This window comes from Myotis yumanensis, unplaced genomic scaffold (assembly GCF_028538775.1).
Source record: "Myotis yumanensis isolate MYYU_CA2020_CCGP unplaced genomic scaffold, mMyoYum1.0.hap1 SCAF_15, whole genome shotgun sequence".
Lineage (NCBI taxonomy): Eukaryota > Metazoa > Chordata > Mammalia > Chiroptera > Vespertilionidae > Myotis > Myotis yumanensis.
The window spans coordinates 50876208-50900412 of record NW_027223766.1 but is presented as its reverse complement, the minus strand read 5'-3'; the positions used below and the strand labels follow the sequence as shown (position 1 = coordinate 50900412).

General features: G+C 57.8%; 1 protein-coding gene across 1 annotated transcript in view; it reads left to right on the top strand.

The window, feature by feature from the left end:
• Positions 1 to 17909: 17909 nt before the first annotated feature.
• Positions 17910 to 24205, top strand: part of NDRG1 (N-myc downstream regulated 1) — a 37981-nt gene continuing 31685 nt past the window's right edge. The window contains exon 1 of the mRNA XM_070392375.1: positions 17910 to 18020. The gene's annotated coding sequence lies outside the window, so the exon portion shown is untranslated. The remainder of the gene's footprint in view (positions 18021 to 24205) is intronic.

Sequence of the window (24205 nt, the reverse complement as noted above, 5' to 3'; positions counted from 1 at the left end):
ACTCCGGAGGGCCAGCCCTTTGAAAGATATAAAGTGCTTCGTCCTGGAGTTTTCCACTTGACATTTTCCGATGGGGGTTGACCTCGGGTTACTGAAACCACGTCCCATGGAGCTGAATCTGCCTGGATCTTGGACTGCCCAGGGTGCAGCAGTATGAGGCGTGAATATTTGTTGTTCAGCCGCCCGGCCTATGGTATTTGGTTCTATAGCCTGAGCTGACTAAGGCAGGAGGACAGGCCCATGGCTGGGTGTCAGGAGACCGAGTTTTTGTGTCTCTTTGGCTAGTTTTCCCATCTGGACAGAAGCAACAATAACCTCAGGGGATGTCGGCACCCACGCCGACCAGCTGAGGGTCCCGATGAGGATGGGGCCTGCACCCGCCGGGCGTGGAGCTGCCTGGAGGCACCCAGACCACAGCAGGGGAGGGGGGAGGCGGCCCAGGCAGGAACCTCACGCAGCATTTTTCAGGAATGCCTGGTCAGCGCTGGGGCTGGGCTGTGCCGGTATGGGGAGCACGGAGGTACCGGTCCGTCCCTGGTTATACATTGGCCTGCTCTGGCCCTGTCTTTAGAGGCATTTGACCAGTCAGCCCAGCAAATGCACTCGGACATGGCCTTGTGCCCTCGTGGGCTTAGAGCTTAGGCAGCACTTTTGCTCTCCAGGTTTTTATTTAACTAGAAGAAAAAAAATAGAGACTCGCTCCCTGCCCCCATATGCCCCACTTAACTGCCCAGCTGACCTTGGTTCCGCTGAGGATCAAGGTCAACCAGGCCCATCAGGCCACACGTGTAGGGACAAGAGCGCCCGCCCTGGTGCCCAGGGTGCTGGGGCCAATCCTTGCTCTGCCGCTGGGGATGAGAATGGGGGACTCTTCTCAAGTTGGGGGAGGGTTAGAGAAGGCGATGTCGGTGCCATGGGGCCTGAGGAAGAACCTTGCTTCCTAAGATCAGCATCACTATTAATGACACCACCCTAGGCCCCTCTGCCTGCCCACTGCCCTCCTGTCGCATCCTCCCCTCTCCCCCACGCCAGGCTGGGTAAGACCCCGCCTCGTGACTGCCCTGGGCCGTGATCACCTCGATCAAGCACCCCTCACCCCCCCACCCCCATGGGCTTGATCATCATTTTTGCTTGTGATACTGTAGTGCCTCCCGGTCAGGGGCCCAATCTCACTAATCTAGAGCCCAGACCAACAGCCCTGGGTCAGCGCGGCTTTCTGAAATGAATGAGTAATTGGGTGAGTGGATAAATGAGCTGCCAATGACCTCTCCAGCTCCGTGGGGCAGCGTGCTCGGTCTTCACCCGTCAATAGTGATCTGTGCCCCGCTTTCTGGGTCACGCCCCAGAAAACGGTCGCCAGGTTCAGAGACATGACACAGTGTTCAGTGCACCCGGCCGCCTGGCCGGGCAGAGGCCAGAGGCCAGGAGGACACGTGGGGCAGGCCTGGGCGCACAGTGCACCCCACCGGGGGGCAGGAATATCTGTACCCTTTCATGCAGCTCACCCCAGGAGCGGGCTCTCGGGGCTCCCAGCCAGACCTGGGTCCAGTCCTCAAAGATGTTCCTTCAACTGCATCTGAGGGCCGCCCTGGGTGGGCCTGTGGGCTCACAAGACCAGGGTTCAGACCCGGGGAGGGAGGACAACCCCCCTGCCAGGCCCAGACCACCTGACTCTGCAACTCGGCCGGGACGGGGCTGCCCCTGCAGTACCACTAAGACAGGTGGGCATCTTCTTAAAGATGTTAAGCCAATACCAAGGCAGGACCCACAGCGATGGTCTCTCATTCTCCTTGGCACCAAGTGTGTGTGTTACGTTTTTTTAAAATATATTTTATTGATTTTTTTTTTTTTTTTACAGAGAGGAAGGGAGAGGGATAGAGAGTTAGAAACATCGATCAGCTGCCTCCTGCACACCTCCTACTGGGGATGTGCCCGCAACCAAGGTACATGCCCTTGACCGGAATTGAACCCGAGACCCCTCAGTCCGCAGGCTGACGCTCTATCCACTGAGCCAAACTGGCCAGGGCTGTGTGTTATGTTATTACTGTAGTTTTATTTGAGAACAGTGCAAGGATCATTCTCATACCCGCTTCCTAAGAGTCACATTTGCTTTTCTTTGCTGGAGAGTTTGAGAGTAAGACGCAGACCCCAGGGTCACCTACCCCTCCCTGCTGCCACAAATACCTTCTAACGCCCAGGGCGTTGCTCCACGAATCACAGCCCGTATCTCACCTGCAAACACTCACGACCCATCCCCAAAGTCATCGCTTACCTAGTCCACAGCCAAAGCTCCAGGATCGTCCCCCAAGTAACCTCCACAATGTTTTCTTTTTTTCAAGTCAAGTTCACGCCGTGCAGCGTGTCGGATGCAGCGGGAGTCGCTTTCAACCCAGAGGTGTGTCTCCTGCTGCGGCCTGTGTGTTGCGTGTTTGTTGTTGACCTTGGCCGCCGGTCAAGAGCAGGGCGCGCTCCTGAAGAAAGCCCCACAGCCCGGAATTGCCCACCGTCCCCTCAGCCACCTGCCACTGGTTCTCGCGGGGCCCGAGCAGGGCCATGCTCAGAGCTGGCTCTGGCTGGTTGTTGGTGAAGGGACTCCGTGACACCCTCAGAGGTAAAGGGAGGGCATGGAGTGAGGGCCCGGGGGACCTGAGAGGAAGGCGTCCCCTGGGGATGAGGCACCCTCATCCCGCAAAGGGAACCCAGAGGACCGGGGCAGGCGGCCAGGTCGGGATTACTCCTGCCCTCCCCACCCGGTCACCTGCGGTGCCCGCCTCCAGCAGCTGTGTTGTCTCACACCGTGTCTCCTTCCCTGTCCCGCCTGCCCACCCTCTTCTCAGCTCAGGTCCGGGGCAAGCGCTGGGCGCCCAGAGACGTGCCCTGTACCCCTGCCCTGTTCCATGTGACCCCAGGATGAAACCGTCAACATCACACAGGAAAATCAATGCAAGACAGATAAAGGAATACACCACACGATGAAACAGCAGCGGGAAGATAGGGGAGCGTTATTGCACTTCATTCAGGTGAGGACGAGCTTCACCCATGACATCAAAAGCTGGAGCAGGCTCTAGCCTGTGTGGCTCAGTGGATTGGGCGCTGGCCTGGGGACTGAAGGGTCCTGGGTTCGATTCTGGTCAAGGGCACATACCTTGGTTGCAGGCTAGATCCCTGGCCCTGATCGGGGAGCACATGCAAAGGCAACCCGTGGATGTGTCTCTCTCACATCGATGTTTCTCTCTCTGTCTATCCCTCTCCCTTCCACTCGCTCTAAAAATCAATGGAAAAGTATTCTCAGGTGAGATTAACAAAAAGAAAAGCTGAAGCCAGAGGGGCGGATTAATGTTCACACGCCCTTCTCGGACCTCGAGACACTCCACTGAGATAGGACTGGTCTCCCTCTCACAGCCGAGGACAGGGGCCCAGAGAAGTGCAGGGCCCCAGGGTGAGCCACAGGAGAGGACTCGCACCCAGGTCTCCCACCTCCCAGCGGCCACCTTCCCCTCTAAACGACGCACCACACAGCCCGTAGCCTGAAGAGCAAAGAAACTCATTCTAGAGACTTCCAGGGATGGCCCCCATGCCTCAGAGGCCAGGACGGAATTGCTGGGTGCGCATCAGGCGCCATCCCTGAGTGATATTTACGGGCCTGAAATTCCACCTCAACCCCCAGAAGGCACTTCCTCTTCCTGACATTCTTCTTCCCTGGAAAAACACGAACAGCTCCACGCGCCCTCCTGCAAGTAAACACCCTCTACTGCCTTGGAACCAGAGTCCTCGATGGCATGATCCGCTGACAGGCACACATGTCTAATTTCAACAAAACGCATGTGAGGCTCTGACTCCAAGGCGCAGGAGGAACGAGAGGAACGTGATGGAGTTCAGCCTGCAGAAGTTCGGGCAGGTCCGCCCCGGGAGCCGCAGGAAGCCGCCGGCGGCCTCCACCTCAGAATAGTCACCGCCGGGGTTACCAGGGCAGGCCCACGTGGGCGTGCTTTGCCGGTGACTCAAAGCGCTCCCTGGGGTGACGTGACTTTCCCCAAACAGTGAATGGCTCTGGAACACACCCAGAGCCAGGAAAGCACACTGCTCTCTGGTTTGCAGGCTGCAGCCTCCTAGGAAATTCAGGGAATGTGAACCCCGCACAAAGCTCCTTGGCGTGTCTGTGCGGAATGAAAGCAGGCTCTGGCCTCAGATCATCTCAGGAAACTGTTTTACCCGCGAGGATGCCCAGTGGGGGGTGTTTACGCCGGTGGGACGGGGGGTGGGGGGGAATCTTTGTTGTACAGCAAATGAGTGGACCACACAAGGTAGGGTAGCATGTCTATGTCCTTCATGCTAGTCAGACCATGGTGTATGTGTGTGTGTAGCGGGGGTGGGGAGGTGGGGGCGGGGAAGAGGGCAGAAGGTAAATAATGATAATAAAAATAAGCACTAATCATTTACTTGCATCATTTTTTTTTCTATGAGTCGGGGACTCTTCTAAATGCTTCTGAAATATTAACTAATTGAATCCTCACAATGAAGTTGGTCTTACTACCGTGCCCATTTTACAGATGAGGAAACTGAGGAATGGAGAGGTTACCACGTTTCCTTGAAGTCACACAGGTGAAAGGTGTGTTGCTCATGAGTACCTACTGTGTGCAAGGAATGTGCTAGGCACGGGCAGTGTGGAATTAATAATGCTTAGACTCCAAGGCAAGAGAACGAAGGTTTTTTGGACATCGGTTCTGTGCCGGAGGGCGCCCCAATAATTCCTCCGAAATGCACCCTCATCTCAGGAAGGCAGCCAGCCGGCCGGGGGCTTGGGAAGGGGGCCCCTGTCTTCAAGCCACTCCACCTCTTGATGGATGGGCAGTTCGTATCTCTCCACTTTCTCCCACAGAAACGCACGGGAGAGGCGATAGCATCAGCGATTCCTTCCCGGGAGGGAATCTCAGTTTGCGCAACTTTTACCCAAGAAGCTGGACCTGCACTCGTTGCTCCCTTCTAAGGCGCAGGCATGCGGGGGGATGAGGCTGTCGCGGCCCAAGGTCACCGTGAGCAGCGCAATCACACTGTTCAGCGAGCGAGCACCGACCACGGCTGCCTAGGTCCTCTGCTGGCCAGCCACGCGACCTAGACAGCGTCCTCCAGCCCCGTCCCTCCGGGCACAGGCAGCTGGGAGTGGGTCCTGGTCTGCCCTACCTGGGAGGGCTGCGGTGAGGATCCAGGAAGTTAACGCGTGTGTTTCATCAAACGGTTTTCATTGTCCCCCCACAGCAGGGCACATTTCGAACGTGCTTCCTATGTTATTATGACGCCGCTGGAACATATACATGCGTTACTGATACAGGCAGTTCATGCTCACCCCAGATCTGTGTGACCTTGTCGGCTCGTTTGGGACCCTAATATCGATTGCATTCCCGTGATGAACCTGGGGAGGCCCCTCAATCGCAGGGCCCCGGGGCTGGTGCAGAGAACACAGGTCTGAACACTCCCAGTTGTGTCAAGACAAGCAACCCCTGCGCACACAGTGCCCTGACTCAGCACCCGGCCTGCCGCGGCCTGCAGAGGGTGGCGAACGTGCTCCGGGCCTAAGCTGACCTGCCTGGGAAACACATCCCCCAAGGCGTTTTCCGACCACTGGGAGGGCCACCCAGCTGCCTGTGGCCAGCACCAAGGCGGTGTCCCCGAGGCCAAGCCAAGTAGAGGCCGAGGAGGCCCTGCGGTAACTCGGGAGGGCAGAGGAAGCTTCTGTCACTGTCTGTCCGCTGTCCTGCTCTGGGGCCTCACAGAAACACAATGGGGCCGCAGGGAAGAATCCGGCTCTGCCATTTAAGGCCACGTAAGTCCAGGAGTTGAGTAAACCCCTGGCAAGTCATGTAAATGCTCGGAAACTCAGTCTCCTAATCTGTAAAATGGGTATGCTTGTGCCTCGCTTGCAGAGGTGTTGGGAGAATCAGAAATAATGTGGGTATTTCTGTGCTCAATTCTGTGTAACTTAACCCGGGATCCATGTATCCACGTATCTTTCACGTCCAATTCTGCCTGGAGGAGAATGGTCACAGTGGGTAACAGAGCCTCAGAGAGCCCCAAACCCCAGGCGACACCAGGACAGTTCTCAGTGAGATGCACCAGTGGCTCAAGCACGTGGACTCTGGAGCTCCCAGCCTGGGTTCAAACCCCGACTGTGCACTGTGTCCCCCACAATGCCTGAGTGCAAGTCCTCACCCCGGGAGCTCAGATGGGCCCGTGTTTGAAGACACGGGCTTTAGAGCAGTAACCACGTGAAACTGTGGTTATGAGGGTGGGTCCTAATCTAATCTGACTGCTGTCCTTGTACGAAGAGTTTAGGACACAGACATGAACCCACAGAAGGAAGACCACACACAGACACAGGGCCATGACTAACAACTACCGGCCAGGAGAAGGGGCCTCGGAGGAAAATGACCCCGCTGACCCCTGACCCTGGACCTCAGCCTCCAGCTCAGGGAGAACATGAACGGCTGTAGCGTAAGCTTCCGCCCGGGGTGCTTTGTGATGGCAGCCCAGCCCTCATGCACGCTGTGTGACCTTTTCCCACTTGGACTCTCTGTGCCCGTTGTTTTTATTGGTGAAACAGGCGATGAGAATCTCTCCCTCATAAGTGTGTTCTGAGGCTTCCAATAGACAAAGCCCTTAGAAGGGGGCCAGGCCCGGAGTTGGCCCTCAGCAAGTGTGCGCTGTGCCTGAGACAACTGCCACCTGTCCACCTCCCCCACCGGCCTCGAGGGCAGGGGGTCTTCCTCCCTTCCTCACCTGTAGCATTCAGTGCAAGAGCAGCGTAGTTTGCTCACAGTGGGGCATATTGATGGACAAATGGGTGAATGAATGAAGGAGCGCTGTTTCATGTTTCTTAGGAGGAGGCAGGATTAAAATGCCGTGAAGGGGCCTGACTGACGTGGCTCGGTGGTTGAGGGTCGACCCACGAACCAGGAGGTCACGGATCGATCTCTGGTCAGGGCACGTGCCCGGGTTGCGGGCTCCATCCCCAGTAGGGGGTGTGCAGGGGGCAGCCGACCCATGATTCTCTCTCATCACTGATGTTTCTCTCTCTTTCTCCCTTTCCCTTCTCCTCTCTGAAATCAATAAAAACATACATATTTTTTAAAAGCCATAAAGGTATGTGTCAGAGAACACCCCTCCAACATCTCGTTGGAAATGCTTACAGACAAAGTCAGCGCCCACGTGTGAAAATGGGGATTTCTTTACTCAGAGGGAGGAGGGGCCGGGATGCGAACGGCCGGCCCCACCCCGCAGGTGAGCTTTGCCAGACACACCTGGCTCGGGGCCAGAGGCTTACCTGCCTCTCGGGAGGCTGACGCAGTGTTCGTGGAGGATGTGGAGGACGAGGGGGACGTGACCGAGCATGCGGACAAGCGCGGGCAGGGCGGAGACGTCATGGCAGAGCCGGGGAGACACCCGTCCAGGTGGACCACCCTCAGGAACAGACAGACACGCCTGTCAACTCCAGATGCCCCGCCCTCATCGGTCTTTTTCCTTCTCTTTTGTCTATTGACTGTCAACCCTCCCCTTCTCCAGGCCTCCCCTCCCCTGCTCAAGTCCCCTCCCCTTCCAACCCCCCATTTTCAGGTCCCTGATCTCTCAGCCTTCCTCCCTGTTCCACCAAAGCCAGTCTCGAATCCAAGAGAGCAAAGGAGAAATCTTGCGTCACTGCAGAGGGCCCTCTGGCGCTTAAATCCATACGATCAGCTCACAGCCGGGGATTAGGGCAAAGATTTCCTGGAAATGACCAGACTGAAACCCGGTTAATGTGGGTGATCCAAGTTGGCCACCCTAGCCAGCCTGGCGAGGCATCCATCCATCTGGTCAACCTTTATATTAAGTGTCTATTGAGTGCTAGCCAGGCCCAGGGTGGCGGGGACACCCCGTGACCAGGGGATTTTTCTCAAAGAGGCAGCCCCCAAAGAGAAGAGACGGATATCCACACAGCAAATAAAGCTTCAGTGTGACCTTTCCATCCCAGGTGAACTTCGGGGCACCACGGGGGGACGTGGGCAAGAGGAGACACTACCCCAGCGGCACCCTGGAAGGCCCCAGAAGGAGGGACCCACTGATGGGTCCCCAAGTGACCACAGGATCCCTCCTGGGGCCGCATAGAAGGCATTTATTTGCCTCAACACTCCTCTGTCCCAAGTTGAATTCCCTGGTGCCTTTTCCTGCTGACGCTGGAGGTCATGGCCGAGGTCCCTGAGGACCCATGCGGTCTTCCTGCTGCCGGGCAGCGTGGGGAACATCTGTTTCCCCGTGCGCCCGGGGAGTTGTCCTGTGTCCCGGATGCTGGAACCCTGTGCCGGCTAGTACAGCTGTCACTGGGCACACGGGACTACTGACTGCAGGGAAGGTGGCTGATTTTTCATCTCATTCCATGGGGATTCGACAGCGCGGGCCTCAGCACCAAGGAGGCCGCCCCATCAGACCCGCGTCCACTCCGTTTCCCGACACGTCTGTCCTTAAGGGGCGCTGTCCCCAGGAGCCGGGGCTGCACCCATGCAGGTGTGCAGACACACGAAAAATACCCATTTCCTTATTTTCTCAAAATTCAATGAAACCTGACGCGCAGGCCCCATTTTGCCAGCTCTGTGGGATGGTGCTGTGGGAATCCAGGCTCAGTGTGAGTGGGGCACCCCTCACCCCCCAGACCAGGCCACGCAGCGTGCCCAGGGTCGTAGGGAGCAGCCAGGCATTGGGCAATGCAAGCTTCCTCCTGGCAGGGGTGCTGCCTGGCCCCAGAACCCTCCGGAGAGGGTGGGTTTAGGATACTACAGCCCCTCCCCCTCCTCCAGGCACGGGGTCAAGAGTCCCAGCTTCTAACAGAACCCGAGACCCTGCCCCACCCCAGGCAGGCCAGTCTTCCTTTCCACCTTCAAGCTTCTCTCCTTCTCGCCAATATTCTTGGCAGAAAATCTGTCTGGCTTCAGGCTTTCCCCAAACAGAAGCCGGCGAGGGGTCTGTCTCGCTTTGGGCCCAGGAGCCCTACCGCTGGGTTGAGAGGGCTCAGAATGGCGGGGTTTGTTACCTAGAGGACTGCTGAGAAAACAGCAGAACCCCACCATTTAACACCGCAGTGAAGTACCCTTTCCCACAGAACCGTCCCTCCCCACGGGGAGAAGAGAGCGAGAGGCCAGGAAAGACACTTGCGCCCAAGGGAACAGCATGTGCAAAGGGACGGAGGCCACTAAGCCCGGACGCCACCAGCTGCCAGGCTCAGAGCCGCTAATGCTAGTGGTGGCGACTCACTGAGCATGCGTCACGCCATCATCCCAACGCGTGACGTCATCACGCCCAATTCGCAGATGAGAAAACTGAGGTTTCCAGAGGTGGGACAGTTGGGCCAAGGTCTCCTGGGATTGAAACCTGGCCTCAGGCACTAGGAGCTTCCGTTCCCACAGCCAGCCCCACAGGTGAGGAGCGAGGAGGGAGGTGAGGCAGCCATTGGCCTTGGGAAATGGGGGTGACCCAGACAGGAGAGGCCAAGCCCTCCGCCCGGGGATGAGTCAAGGACTCATCTGGGTAACCCCCGCCTAGACTCTGAGTCATCCAAGTGACTCCAAAAATCAGGAGACCAGGGCCGCCAGGCATCCCGAAGCCCTGGCCTGTCCCTGAACAAGCACCTTCCCCGCTCCGATTAATAATTAGCCACAGGAAGCCTTTCCTGGTTAATGAGTAAACACATTATCTCTCTTCCAGGGAATTCAGCCCACTGCCCTGGGGGGGGGGGGGGGTAACGGGTGGGGGGGGGGAGTGACATCACCAGCAACGCCCCCTTTCCCTGGGAGACGGGGACTGTGGTAAGACTGGATTCAGAGTCACAAGACTTGGGACCCAGGGCCAGGTGCTCACTCTCTGGCGGTCAAGGTCCTCCGACCACAGGGAGGGCCGGCTCCCAGCTTCGTCCCACATGACATAATGAGTGCATTTATTATAATTATTAGTATTTTAAATATTTTTATTGATTTCAGAGAGGAAGGGAGAAGGAGAGAGATAGAAACATCAATGATGAGAGACAATCATTGATCGGCGGCCTCCTGCACGCCCCACACTGGGGATGGAGCCCCAAACCCGGACATGTGCCCTTGATCAGAATCGAACCCGGGACCCTTCAGTCCACAGGCTGATGCTCTATCCACTGAGCCAAACTGGCCAGGGCGAAGAGGTTACTCGCCTGTAGAAGTTACTTGCATTCAGAAGCGACTTGGTCCTTCAGAAGAAAGAATGTGGGTTTGGGGCCCATCCAGACATGGTGGTTGAGGACAGACTGGGAAGGCCGGCTGCCTGGGTTGGAGTCCCAGCCCCACCACTTCCTCGCCGGTCCGTCTTGCGCAAGTGACTTAATGTGCTTCTGCCTTGGTGTTTCTATTTATACAGCAGGGATGCTAAAAATAGTGCCCTGCGTCTTGGAGATGTGGGGAAGGCTATGATTGTTACACGCACATGGCTTACAAGAATTCCTAGTACCTATGGACTCAATAAGCATCGGCTATTCACATCACCATGGGCCCCTGCCAGGCTCAGCTTCCCCATCTGCAACATGGGGGCAGAACCACTTCTGAGGATAGATGCTCAGGCACTGCAAGCCCCTCCCCTCAGCCTCTCCTCCCAGGAGCCCTCGGTGAGACATGCTGAGTGTCTACCCAGGAGGGCTCCCTGGGCAGGGGGAGCTCAGGGCGAGAAGGAGGTGAGGGAGGTGGTGACAGCAGGGCAGCGGCAGAGATGAGGACAGGTGCCAAAGAAAGGCTGGGCACTGCCCCATTCTTTTTTCCCCCCTTTTTAAATATATTTTTATTGATTTCAGAGAGGAAGGGAGAGGGACTTTTCTTGAATGGATGGATGTATCTATGGATTTAGTGCAATTCTGAATTGTCTCCTAGTTCTACAGGGGATATTTACTTCTGAAACATTTTTATGTTTTTATTATGTGAGGTACAACCATTTCTAGAACATTTCCTAGTGTAGACCACGCTCAAGATGGAACCAGGTCCTGCTGACACTAAATGACACTAAAGGGAAAGTCGCCGGCTACCTGGGCAAACATACATTTCAACCTGGTGGGTGCCAGGGGCTGGTTGCCTGTGTGTTTTGGGCAAATGGGGGACTGAGGCTCTACCTGCCCCAGGTGCGGTCGTGGGGGCTCTGTCCTGTGTCCCCTGTGTCACCTGGCAGGCTGGGGGGACTGTGGCAGCCAGGTTCCCTCTTCTCCTGGCACTCCCTGGCTGGTGCCTCCTCCTCCGAGGAGTCAGCCACTACTTGGATGTTCCCATGAGGTCCAACAGCCTTGTCATGTCACCAGCACCCTGTCCAGCTAACACGCAGTCTGTGGGTCCGTTTAGCTTCAGAAAGTGTCACAAGTAAAATAATAATAACAACAATAATCGTAATGAATAATGCGGTAGCTTTGCCAGGCCTGGGCCAAGGGTTGGGTTGCTTTGTGGTATTAGCCAAGCCTGGGCCTCAGCTTCCTCATCTGTGAAATGGGCCTAAAGGCACCCACACTGCCCACAGAACAGGTGGGACCTCCCTCTGCAAAGTACCTGTGCCCTGCACGGGTAGGAGAGGACATCACACACACGCCTTCCGACCGGCCAGGTGAACTCTCTGAACCGGGCCGGGTTTTAAGCACGGGCTTGTTGGTCTCCCCTCCCACCCCTCCCTTGTTGGCTTCGGATCAGCGCAGCTATGCCTTGATCTTCTTGGACCTTGCAAATAGCACGAACTCCTCCTGAGCCAGCCCGCCCTTCCCTGTAAATATATGCAGGTCTGTGGCCTGGTGCCCTGTAGCTTGCAGGGTAAATGCTTGTGCCCTGATCCCCTGTGGGGGTGGGGGGGGGGGGGGTGGTGTCGATTGCAACTTCCCCTCCTCCTGCATTTGATGCTGGTGGTGGGCAAAGGCACAGGCTGCTAGAATGCCTTGTGGGATGACAATTTCAGTCTCTGTCCAGAGAGAGGGAGCAGCAGCCCCTGCAGAACCTGTGCTGTCACTGTGCTGTGGCTTAGGAGGCTCCCAGCAAGGGTTTAGCTTCAGGGAGAATAATAATGATAATGATAGTGATAGTGATAATAATGTAGCCTTGCCTTCCTATTGGGCAGGATAATTTATAAACTAAGACAGAATTTTCCATCAGGTCCAGCAGAGGAGGGCTGATGTCGATTTAACTTAACACAAGAAATGCAAAGTCAGGCGACGGCCCTTCTCTGACCGGGTTGGGAGGTAAATGTCTTGGTGGCCACAGAATCCTTGTACATTTCTCCAGCCAGGTCCCTGGCAAGGGTGGACCAGAGCTGATGTCAAGAGCCTGAGGGCCGGGGGGAGATCTACTCAGATTCAAGTCTAGTTTCTCTCCTGACAAGGACAAGGGTCTGCTCAGAAAGCGCCTGTTGCCTCAGAGGAGAAAGGAGCAGGTCAATCTTGGGAAATGCCAGAGAGCCATCTGTCTCCTGAGCGTGATGAGCCACAGTAGCCCTAAGCGGATGGTCTAAGCGGAAGTTCAAATCTACGCTCTTCCTTCCCTTTCTCCCTCCTTTCTTCTGTTCACTTAGCAAACACCCAAGACAGAGGCGCTGCTGGCCCTGTCTGTAGGGAGCTCTCCCTGCAGAGCCCAGAGGCAGGGAGGCGCCGGTGGGACAGGGCGGGCAGGCAGGCAGGTTCAGCTGGAGGTGCAGTTGGTGTTGGTGGTGGAGACACGGTTAAGCCAGGGAGGTAGGCGGACCATGAGGGGCCAGTGATTTCCCAACGGGAGGCTGTCAGGCAGGCCTGCGGGCTCCTCAAAGCGCCCACGCACAGCCTCTCGGAGAAAATGAGGGACATTTCCTCGGGCTCTGCCCTCAGAGATGAGGAGTCTCTCTCGCTAACTGCCCTGGGATGACCTGCCGGCCTCTGATTTAATCTTGAAAGGACAGCTGAGAACAAAGCCAACGCGGAGTGAAACTTATCTGGGAGAGACCGAGAGCTAGAGAGACAGAGAGACGGAGGCCCGGGACACCAGGCCCTGGATCCAGCGGCGCCTGAAGCCATCCTCCTCTGGACTTCACTGCGGTGTGAGCCTCTAGGTATGCCTTGCCTTTTATTGCTTAAGCCATTTGGAATTGTATCTGTGCCACACGCACACGACAGAGTTCTCACTAATAGACAGGAAAGCATGCAGTGCATTGGGGATCAGAACTCAGCGAGGTCACGCTCACCCTAATCTAAATGCTCCCTGCTTCCAATATCTCTTTTCAGGAGGCCTTTCCATACCCTCCAGAATTGGTTAGAGTTTGGGTCATAGGGTTCCCTAGGACCCGATCTTCTTACTTACCATTTGCAACAATTGCAGTTATGTGGTCATGCCTTTAAGAAAAATTTGATTTCAGAGAGAGGAAGGGAGAGGGAGAGAGAGATAGAAACATCAATAATGGGACAGAAACATCAATGATGAGAGACAATCATTCATCGGCTGCCTCCTGCACGCCCCCACACAGGGGATCGAACCTACAGCCTGGGCCTGGGCCCTGACCAGCAATCAAACCGTGACCTCTTGGTTCATAAGTCGATGCTCAACCACGGAGCCACACCAGCGGGACAGTCGTGCCATTTTTTAATTCTTAGCACCTCACACAGTGCGTGATGGATTGTAAATGCTGACAACGAGGTATTGAATGAAAACCAGATGAATGCAGCTGGCAGAGAACCAGGGGGATTTCCTGCAGGAGATGACCTGGGGCCTGGCCGGGGACAGTGACTCAGGCAGGATGGGCCAGGTCAGGCTGCCGCCACAGAACCCTCTGAACCCCAGGGCAGCACGGTTTCTTTCTTCCCCAGGTCCCAGGTCCTTCTGGGGTCAGCGGGGACTCTGCCCAGGTTTCCTTCCTCCAGGTCCCAGCGGATGGAGCCCCTGCCATGCCATCCGAGTGTGGCTAAGTGGCTGTGGCAGGCGCCAGGAGTGTGCGGTGAATGACAGGCTGGCTGTTAACGTTCCCATCCGGACGTGACACAGATCACTCCCACTCCCCATTCATGGTCAATGCAAGTCCCACAGATATGCCTCCCCTTAGGAGGAGGGGCGGGCAGCGAGGAGCTGGGGTGGGTGGCCCGCGAGCCAGGGGCTCCCCTGAGGAGTGAGATCTCTGTAGGTGAAGGGGGTGTGGAGGGCTTTCTAGAAGGAGAACAAAGCCTGGCCAGAGATTCAGCAGTGAAGGCGTGAGGGTGTATTCAAGGGAAAGCGGCGAGTAACCCGGTGACTGGGCGGAGAGGAGTCTGGACACGTGCGAGGCCATCTCCATGGCCACACGGGAGGGCGTGGGCAACTTGGCGGGCGACAGGAGCAATGGCAGGTGTAGTCGGGCAGGACCTGTGAGCGAGGTGGTTCAAGGCGACAGCCAAGCATGGATGGGGAGAATTGGAGAGGGCGGCTGAGAAAATGGGGCAGCCGCTGGGGGCCAGGCAAGGGCCGGGGGAGCAGGCCAGTAAGTAGGTCCCTCTGTGGATGTGCTACAAAGATTTGTTCAGTACGTATTAACCAGCCCGGCGGCGTGGCTCAGTGGCTGAGCGTCGACCTATGAACCAGGAGATCATGGTTCGAGTCCCGGTCAGGGCACAGGCCCGGGTTGCGGGTTCCATCCCCAGTGTGAGGTCTGCAGGGGCCAGCTGATCAATGACACTCTCTCTCATCATTGATGTTTCTATCTCTCTCTCCTTCTCCCTTCCTCACTGAAATCAAGTAAAAATACATTAAAAACAAACAAAAAAAAGTTTGATGGTTCCACTCACCCACGTCCTCCGTGGGCATGTGGAGGAGGTGGATGCACAGAGAGGTGGGGTAGCCACCGAGGGGACCACAGCCCCCAGGTGCTGAAATAGATGTTCTTCCCCCTGAACTCCAGCTGCCCCTCGTGTCTCCCTCCGTCCGGTGTACTCACACATTCCGAGGAAGAGGGTTGGGAATCGCTGACCCCTCTGGTCCTTTCAGGTCAAACATCCTAAGATAAAAGCGGAGGTGTTGCTAAATAAAAATTTCTGGGGGACATTCGTCCAGAAAACTCAGCCTCACCTGTGGTGGATTTGCAGCACATGCACATGTACTAAGCGATCTAATTCCATTGCTGACCAGCGAGAATGAAGTAATTAAACAGCTCAGTGCAACCGCGCCTGCATCGGGCTCCAAGAGCGTTCGCTGCCTCTGCCGGCCTGGGCTGGGGACTGAGGTGTGGGCGCCTCTCAGTTCCCAGGGTGGGGGGGCCACTCCATTGAGTGAGCATCCTACACCTGGGTGTGCACCCAGGGTTGCCCCGAAGCCAGTCTTTCCTGGAGCATCGCCACACAAAAACGGCTGCATGCAGCACTTGGTGGGAGAAGCCACAATCCATCCCAAGAGGAAGAAGCTGGCTGGGCGGGGCCTAGGAGAGGGAGTGTGGGGTCCACGGGCACCGTGCACAGCACTTTTCCAAGCTGATTTGGACTCTGCAAGGGTCCCCTTTTCACCCGGGTTTTATTTTACTTTATTATTGTTTTTTAATTCTCACCCGAGGATATTTTCCCATTGATTTTTAGAGAGAGTGAAAGGGAGGGGGAGAGACAGAGAGAGACACATCAATTGTTTGCCTCCTGCATGAGCCCCAACCAGGGCCGGGGATCAAGCCTGCAACCAAGGTACATGCCCTTGACTGGAATCGAACCGGGGACCCTTTAGTCCACAGGCCACCGCTCTATCCACTGAGCCAAACTGTCTGGGGCTTCCCTGGTTTTAGAAAATCCTCCTTCACTGTTTTAATTCTTTTCTCCTCCCTGTGCTCCTGGAACCAACCCTCTCCTTACCTCTAAGTTCTCTGCTCATTGTCTTTTGGAAATCTGGGGCTCCTCAGCACAAACCCAGACTCCCACTGGGCAACTTGGGGGCCCCTGGCTGCAGTTGTGTGCTGCTCTGCCCCCAGAGACTTCCTCAAAGGGGCAGGAAATGACCTTGCCAGGCAGAGCGCCCTGCGCCAGCCCCCACACGGGTTTGCACGCGTTCCTGAAGGAGTAGGCGTTTGAACTCCACGCTCTGTACCTTGGGCAGGTAGCAAACCACAGGTGCTCAAGACATGGTTGCTGGAAGCCCAAGCAGTGGAGGTCAGTGCGATGGATGAATGTGAGGGGGTAGGAGCACGCTGCTAGAGAGGTGGCTAGGCATGGGAGGGTCCGCAGACAGCAGGTGGCTGTGGAGGAGGCACGCTTCCCGTCACCGCCCTGCCCCCAGGTCCTGCGTGGCGCCTGGCCAGCGTGGGTGCCCATCCAGCTCCCGAGTGAAGCGGCGTGGCGGCCCTCTCTGTGAGTGGGGGCATTGAGAACCAGGCTCTCGGCTGTGCCCCGGAAGGACAGGACTTTGCCTTTTCGGTGTTTTTCCCAGTGGCTGAGCACAGAGCCTGGCTCAGCAGAGGCTCCATAAATATTTGTGGAGCCCTAGCTGGTTTGGCTCAGTGGATAGAGCATTGGACTGCGGACTGGAAGGCCCCAGGTTCGATTCTGGTCAAGGGCACATGCTCAGGTTGCGGGCTTGATCCCCAGTAGGGGGGCGTGCAGGAGGCAGCCGATCAATGATTCTCATCTTTGATGTTTCTACCTCTCTCTCCCTCTCCCTTCCTCTCTGAGATCAAGAAACATACATTAAAAAAATATTTGTGGAATGAATGACAGGGAAAGTAGATGTCAGGGCCCAGGGAGGTAATGGGGCGCCCAGGGGAGAGCCAAGTCCCCAGCTCTGAGCAGAGGGAGGAGGTTCCCAATCGCGAGAGGAGGGTGGGTGGTGAGGGCACAGGAGCCTGCACATGCCAGGCGAGCAGGGGGCTGGGGACAAGGACTGTTGGTGACATCCCTTTCCTCTGCAATGATGTTCCTCCAGCGCCGTGTCTCTCCCCAGGGCTGCACATTAGAATGACCTGGGGAGCTTTTAAAACACCCCCAATGCCTGCTCTGCACTCCCTGAGGCGCTCCCCTTCCTACCTTGTTAAAAAAGATCCGCTGGGGATTCCAGTATGTGGTGCAGGTTGAGCACACAGAGGCAGCCGTTAAACAACAACCCCGCAGAGGCGGGCTAAGGCTGGAAAGGTGGTGGGGAAGTTCCAGGAACCAGGAGAGGAGCCTTGAGACTCCCCAGCCAGGCTGGGGGGAAGGGGAGGAGGCCTTGGGGGCAGCGGGGGCAGGTGGGTTTAGAAAGGGAGGCGGAGAGGAAGGGGCTGGCCAGGCAGTAGGATGGGGCGGGCAGGAGGGGTGAGATGACATGGGATCGAGGATTTCAGCGGAGAGCTGATGCAACAAGGAGGGGCCTGGAGTGAGAATGGCAGGGCGCTGTGGGGGCGGGGAGCACAGGAGGCAGCAGGGCAGGAAAGCCGCCACGTGGGGCTTGGAGCCGAGACCTGGAAGAAGTCGGGGAGTCGCCCCAGAGGGATGTCAGCGGGTAGCGCGACGGGACTCAGAAGAAGGAACTCTGAGACCGAGATGGGGGCCACTCTGTCACACAGGGACACACGGAAGTCCACATGCACATACATGAGCGCGCGCACACACGCACACGCACAAGCACACAAACGCATCCCCGTGCACGTACGCCCGCTGCAATCGGAGAGGTCCCGGCCTTGCGGGAGAGGGAGGGGGACGGCAGAGCCAGAGGTCCCGCCCCGCCCCGCCGCGCCCCTGCTGGGGCTTGCGCAACAGGCGGTGGATCCGGCGGCCGCTGGCCTAGCTGCCGGAGCCGAGGTGGGCGCGGGCGCGAGCGGGAGGAGCGGCCGGGAGCCGAGCGCGGGCGAGGGGTGTGTCCCCGCCGCTAGGGGCCCGGGCGGGGCGGGGCGGGGCGAGGCGCGGGGCGGGGCCACGGCGCCTATAAAATCTCCCTCCTCCGGGACATAAACAAACCTCGCCTGGCTCTCCGCTTGGTCTCCGGAGTGCGCGCACGCCCATCCTCGCGGTTCCTCTCCGTTCTCGCCTGGCACCGCCAGCCTCGCTCCAGCGCCTGTTGCCTCTCCCTCTCCCTTGGGTAAGCCCATGCCCTCCTCTCGCCGGGCAGAGGGGGTCTGTCGCCTGTGGGTGCTGCTGCAGCCCCTGGACCGAGCTTTGTGGTCCCAGGAGCTGCGAGTGCGCGGCGACCCCGGGCGCGGGTGTGTGGAGGGCTGTGGGGTGCGCGCACCTCCGGAGCGGGAGGCTTCGACTAGGGAAGAGGAGGAAAAAAGACGAGTCCCCGCGCTCCTTTCCTGTAGCTGGGGATGCGGGGTCCTGGGGGTCGGGGAGAGCCGGCGGGGAACACCTGGATCCCCCTTCCCAAGGTTCTCCCAGAACCACCGCTGGCCGCGCTGAAGTGGGAGCAGGAGGAGGGCCTGGGGGTGTGAACGCCTGTGTGTGGAGGGGGCTGTGGGGGTCGAGGCTTTGTCGTTGGAGAGGGGTGTCTGGGGAAGGAGGGATTGCGCGCGCGTGTGTAGAAAGGAGGTGGGTAGACGCTGGAGATGAGGCTGGAGAAGGGGTGTGGCTGTGTCTGGTTCCCAAACTGACTGAGCCGGAAAGGATATGTCTCTGCAAAACGGGGGCTGATTGAGCCTGGACGCCAGGGTGGGGTGTGTGTGTGTGTGTGTGAGAGAGAGAGAGAGAGAGAGAGAGAGAACAAGGTGTGTCACAGCTCCCACAACGTGCGCAGGAGCCAGTGTGTGCGTGCGCTGCTGGGCAGGGTGCGCCCCCAGAGGTGGCTGGGGTTGGAGCTGTGGCGGCCGTGATAGGTGACCTGGCCCGGAGGTGTCCTGCGGGCCCCTGGTGGCCCTGCGCCCGCTGGGTTATGAATGGCGTCATTTTCGCCTCCACCCACCCTCCCCCGCTTTCCTCCTTGTCCCTGCCTGGCCTGCCCGGCCTGCTCTCCAGGGGAGAGAACAGCTGGAATGGCTCCGACATCCCGGGAGCGCCTCCGCGGTCTCTGATTCAGCCCTGGGCAGTGCGCAGCGTGGTGGGGTCAGGAGAGAGGCGCCGTCCCCGATTCTGTCAAATGAGTAGCTGAAGCTGGGTTTTAGTGGCTGGTTCTCTTAACCTACCCCCCACCCCATCCCTCTACCCTCACCCCCAACATACAAGCTCCCCCCGCCTGCCCGCCCAATTCTGCTGTCTGTCGCCTCTGCCTCTGTTGTCAGACACCCCTTCGGGCAGCGGCAGCCCCCATCTGTGGCGGGGGAAGGGGGAGGTGCCTGGCAGTCGGTGTGGGGCAGCCTTTATCATGGCTAAGACCAACTCTTCACAGATGTCCTGGGCACTTGAGGTTGTTGGGTGCCGTTAGGTTCCTGGGAAAGATGGAATGTTCTAAGACAGTCGTTCTCAACCTTCTGGCCCTTTAAATACAGTTCCTCATGTTGTGACCCAACCATAAAATTATTTTCGTTGCTACTTCATAACTGTAATGTTGCTACTGTTATGAATTGTCATGTAAATATCTGATATGCAGGATGGTCTTAGGCGACCCCTGTGAAAGGGCCAAAGGGGTCGAGACCCACAGGGTGAGAACCACTGTTCTAAGAGAACCCAGCCGGTGGCCACAGGGAAGGGCTTCAGTCCCCCCGTACCACCCACCCGCCGTACCAGGCTTCTCAGCCACCTCGAAGGAACAAACGTCTAAATGCAAACCTTCCCGCTATGAAAACCCGGTTTCAGGGCACACCGCCCAGCCCCGCCTGCTCCTGTTGGCGTCTTTACTAAGTTTCCCGAAGGCGAATAGAAATAAGCAAGGCACAGAGAGAGCAAGCCCAGAGCCTGCCTGCAAGGGGCTCACCAGCCAGGGGAGAAGGGGGGGAAGCACAGACCACAGGCCTGGGTGCCCAGGGCTGGGGTGGCACAGGCTGGGGGCGGGGTAGGGAGAGTCAGGAATTGTGAGACACCTCCAGAGGAACAGGGATCTGGTATCAGGAGCGAAAGCTGGGGTGCCCCTGACCTGTGACCTCCAGGATGAGCTGCAGGAGGGTGAGGAGGAAGGCTGTGCTGGCCGCGCCCCGTCACCTGGCACCTGGCCCAGGGCCTGGCGTGGGGGAGGAGCTCGGGCACTGGATGCCCAGGTGGTCTCCGCGGACAGGACAGCACGGGGTTTGGCTTCTTCTGGGGCAGCCGGCAAGGCCAGGTCTGCCGGCCGTTGCTTGGATCACTTGGAATGGATGGAGCTACACATTCGCACACCTGGCTGGTCCCCCTTCTTCCCGTTTTACGGTTGGGGACTGAGGCCCAGGGACAGGGAGCAACTCGCCAAGGCCCAGGTAGCACTGGAACCCGCCTCTCCAGACCCCGCTCCTGTGGGGATTGGAGGGATTGGAGATGCTATCAGGGGGTAGAAGTCAATCGATCTCGAGGAGTTTCTGGTGAAGAAACATCCCGGACAGTATGCGGGCGGGTTTCGTGTGTTTCCGTGTGTTTAGTGTACAGCAGGTGTTCTTGAGTCACGAACAGAAGCAGTCTGGCCAGAAAGAGTGCCGCACGCCTCCCTCCTCCCTCCTCCCTCCTCCCTCCTCCCTCCTCCCTCCTCCCTCCTCCCTCCTCCCTTGCTACCCGCCCAGGGGTGGCTGCTGGGTCCAGGCTGCCCCCTCCAGGTTGGACTGAAGATCTGATCTGAGCTGGAGCCCCTGGGGTGCCCGGAAACTCCCGGCCTGAACTGCCTTGGTGTGGATGGGAAGGAAGGGTTCCATTATGCTTCTCTGATGGGACCCAGCTCCAGGGAACCCCATCCAAGGCATGACTCAAGTTCCCTGAGCCTCCCAAAGGAAGCCAGGGCGATGACTCAGCATCTAAGATTCCAGAGGGAGGGGTCGGGAGGGGCAGGACAACTCTCTGCAGGTCAGCTGCCGCATCCCCTCACCCCTAACGTCCTCGAAACAGCTCTGGTTCTGCCTCAGCCGCGTTGGCTCCACTGAATGGATGAGCAAACTGAGGCCAGGGCTTTGAAGGGACTCGCCTGTAGCCACGGGGCTCAGAGTGGGAGAGCCAGGCTTTGAACCCAGAGAGTCGGAGTTGAAAACCGGTGTTCTTTTCCCTGACACGTTGGGGTGATTGGAGAGCTGTCGGGGTGAGAGGCGTAGACAGGCAATTAGGGGCTCAATGCCTCAGTTTCTTCCCCTGGAAAATGAGAATCATACCCTTGGCCTCATGAGGACGTGTAGTATTAACTGAATTAATTCATGTTCAAGCGTTGAGAATAGGGCTCAGTCTGCGGGAACACCACGTAGGTTTCTGCTAATAATTCGCACACATGACCTTCTCAAGGCATCTCCTCGGCCTGCGTCCGGGCTAGGGACCTGGACCTGTCTTTGGACCATGGACCTGGTGCCCTGGTTCATTGCAAGCTGCCCTTCCTGCCTCCTGGTCTCAGTCTGGTCCCGAGCCTGCCCTCGTATTTGTCCCTTCTCTCTGCAGCTGACGACAGGGACTGCTGTGTGTCAGGCTCTGTTGCAGACCCGAGGATGAGTTCCCGAACGCTGCCCGGCCTCCCGCTGGGCCGGCGCAGGCTTGCTGAAGGGGGTGTGCACAGAGGAGGGGGGGCTTGGGTGCCAGTGGAGCCCAGTGATGCTCCGGATGGGTGTCCTGCGAGGAGAGACCTGTGCCCCTGGGTGCCTGTGTTGGCAACACGGAATGGAACAGATTACAGATTCGGGGCCACTGGCAGGTCTGTGTGGGATCCGGTCTTTGACTTTCCTTCCTGACAATTCCTGCAGTCCTGCCCACCTCTGGGGACCCTTCTGGAGACTTTTGCAGCTTCAGGGGGGGTTCCTCCAACTGAGGTGGGAGCAAACGAGACTCCGTAGCCGTCTGGAATGCCCGTGCCAGAGTTCATCCACTTTATGCTCCCGCCTCCTTAGGCCAGTGGAGACCTCCGAACAAGTCTCACAGGTACACCCAGGGGCAGCTCCGCTTACAGAGGTGGAGGGGACCGGGCTTTCATCCTGTTGCCCCATCCTGAGCCCTGCTCCACCCCCTTGGCTTTGAGAAGGTTCTGGGCAGCCCCCTGAGTGTGGGTACAAGAGGCATTCTTGAGGATGAGGTCTTTGTAAGGCTCCAGCCCGGGACCCTCACCCTGCCCCCGTTCATGCCATCGCCCGCTCCCTGCTCTTTCCAGACGCTGTCTGTCCTGCAGGCGGGGTTGGGCGCCCTCTGGGTCCCCATGTTGCCCTCCTTGGACCATTCTGGACTGTGTTTCTCTCCTCACCCCCTGGGGCCCGAGGGCCTTGCGCTGAGCAGGCACTCCGAGTGGGTCAGAAGGAAACCTCCATTCGAGGAGAGGCCTCGGGCCACTGTGTTAGGGAAGGTCGGAAGGGCCCCCAGACGGAGGGTGGAAGGACCGTGGCGGGGAGGGCGCTGTCGCCGTGGCGAGCATCCCATCTCGGGTCACGGGGTTTGTAGGAAGAATCTGGTTCCACTTCCTCCACGAACACTGGCCCCGTTTTTGTGCGTTCAACACACTACCTCCTGGGCCGTCCAGCGAGCTCAGCCTTGTCCCCCAGATTCGAAGAAAAACCCTGTAGCCTGACCCGTGGCCTCGGCTTCTGGTTATTACACGCGTCCCCTCAGACCAGGGGCGGGGAGGGCCATTGGGATGTTTATAACGTCATTCGAGGGCCGTACAAAATGATCCACTTAAAAAGCAGCCTGCGATATTTGGTCAAACATCGCGTTAACTCACCCTACTGCCTTGGCATGGCCAGACCACATGGTTTCGTGGGCCTTATGAGGCTGGCTGGTCGGACGTTCCCCACCCCTGCCTCAGACAGTCTGCCAAACAAATCATTCCTGCTACCTCCTGGCCAGTGTGGCTCAGTGGGTTGAGCTCCAGCCCATGCACCAAGAGGTCACGGGTTCGATTCCCAGTCGGGGCACATGCCCGGGTTGCCCACTCAGTCTCCAATAGGGGGTGTGCAGGAGGCAGCCGATCGATGTTCTTCTTGCATAGATGTTTCTATCTCTCTCTCCCTCTCCCTTTCTCTCTCTCTCTAAAATTGATAAAAAGATACTTTAGAAAAATTGTTCCAGCTGCCAAAACTCCACCGAGCAGCTGCCTGCAGGTTTCGGGGTGGCGCTGCAGAGAAGTGGGTGGGCAGTGATGACCACTGACCCTCTGCTTCCTGCTACCTGGGCCCAGACCCTCTCCCCGCCTCTCCGCGGTCCTGGGCTCCGGGGAGCACAGAGGAATGCCGTGCCAGCTCCAGCCTTGCACCCGGGGGACGCGTGCCGTCGGGGCGGCCTGCTGTGCAGCGTTCCTGCTCCGTTCTTGCCACACCAGAGCATTCCTTGAATGCTGCCGAGTTGCAGGCTCCGTGCAAAGCACCGGGCGCCCCTGGAATTCCTGGTCTGGTTGTCTTCTCAACTATCACTGCGTGGACTTTGAGAGCTTATTCTCCACCTTCCTTCCCCGAAACTGGAGGGCGTTCTCGAAGGTCCTAATTGTTGACGAGGTTGATTACATAAGAAAAAACATTGAGAGCCCAGCTGGCGGGGCTCAGTGATTGTGCGTCGTCCTATGAACCAGGAGGTCCCGGTTCCATTCCCGGTCAGAGCGCATGCCCGGGTTGCGGGCTTGACCTCCAGTGTGGGGTTTGTGGGAGGCAGCCGATCCATGATTCTCTCTCATCGTTGATGTTTCTATCTCTCTCTCCCTTCTTCTCTGAAATCAATAAAAAACATATTATTTAAAAAAGAAAGAAAAAGATCTTGAGCGTGAAGGCCCCGAGTTTCAAATGTGCAGAAAGCATCCAGAAACCCGTGAACGGCCCTGCAGCTTGTCGCCAAAACCTCTTTGGCAAAGAAAGGACAGGAGAACATATCCACAGCAAGGTGGGGGTGTCCAGGGCGTACCCCAAGGCTGCTTTCCATGAGGCCCATGGGGCCCCGGCCTGTTCTCTGGAACCTTCCGGGAAGATGCTGAGCCCCTCTCCCGCTCCTCCTAGCAGCGCCCAGTGAGCTAGAAAGAACTGTGGCTTGGGAGCCACGTGCTGCGGAGCGGACAGCAGCCGGGCTGGTGCTGCCAGTCACAGTCGATGCCAGTTGTCAGCAATCTCTCTCTGCCTCATTAGAGGACTCCAGGAGGCCGTGATCCCCCCCTCTCCCCCCAACCTCCCCCTCACACACACACACACCTGCACCCACATCCTAGGGGCAGTTTTCCATCTTTTCCCGTGGGGAGCAGTCAGGCTTTTAGGGAGTCACGTGGGCCTTTGC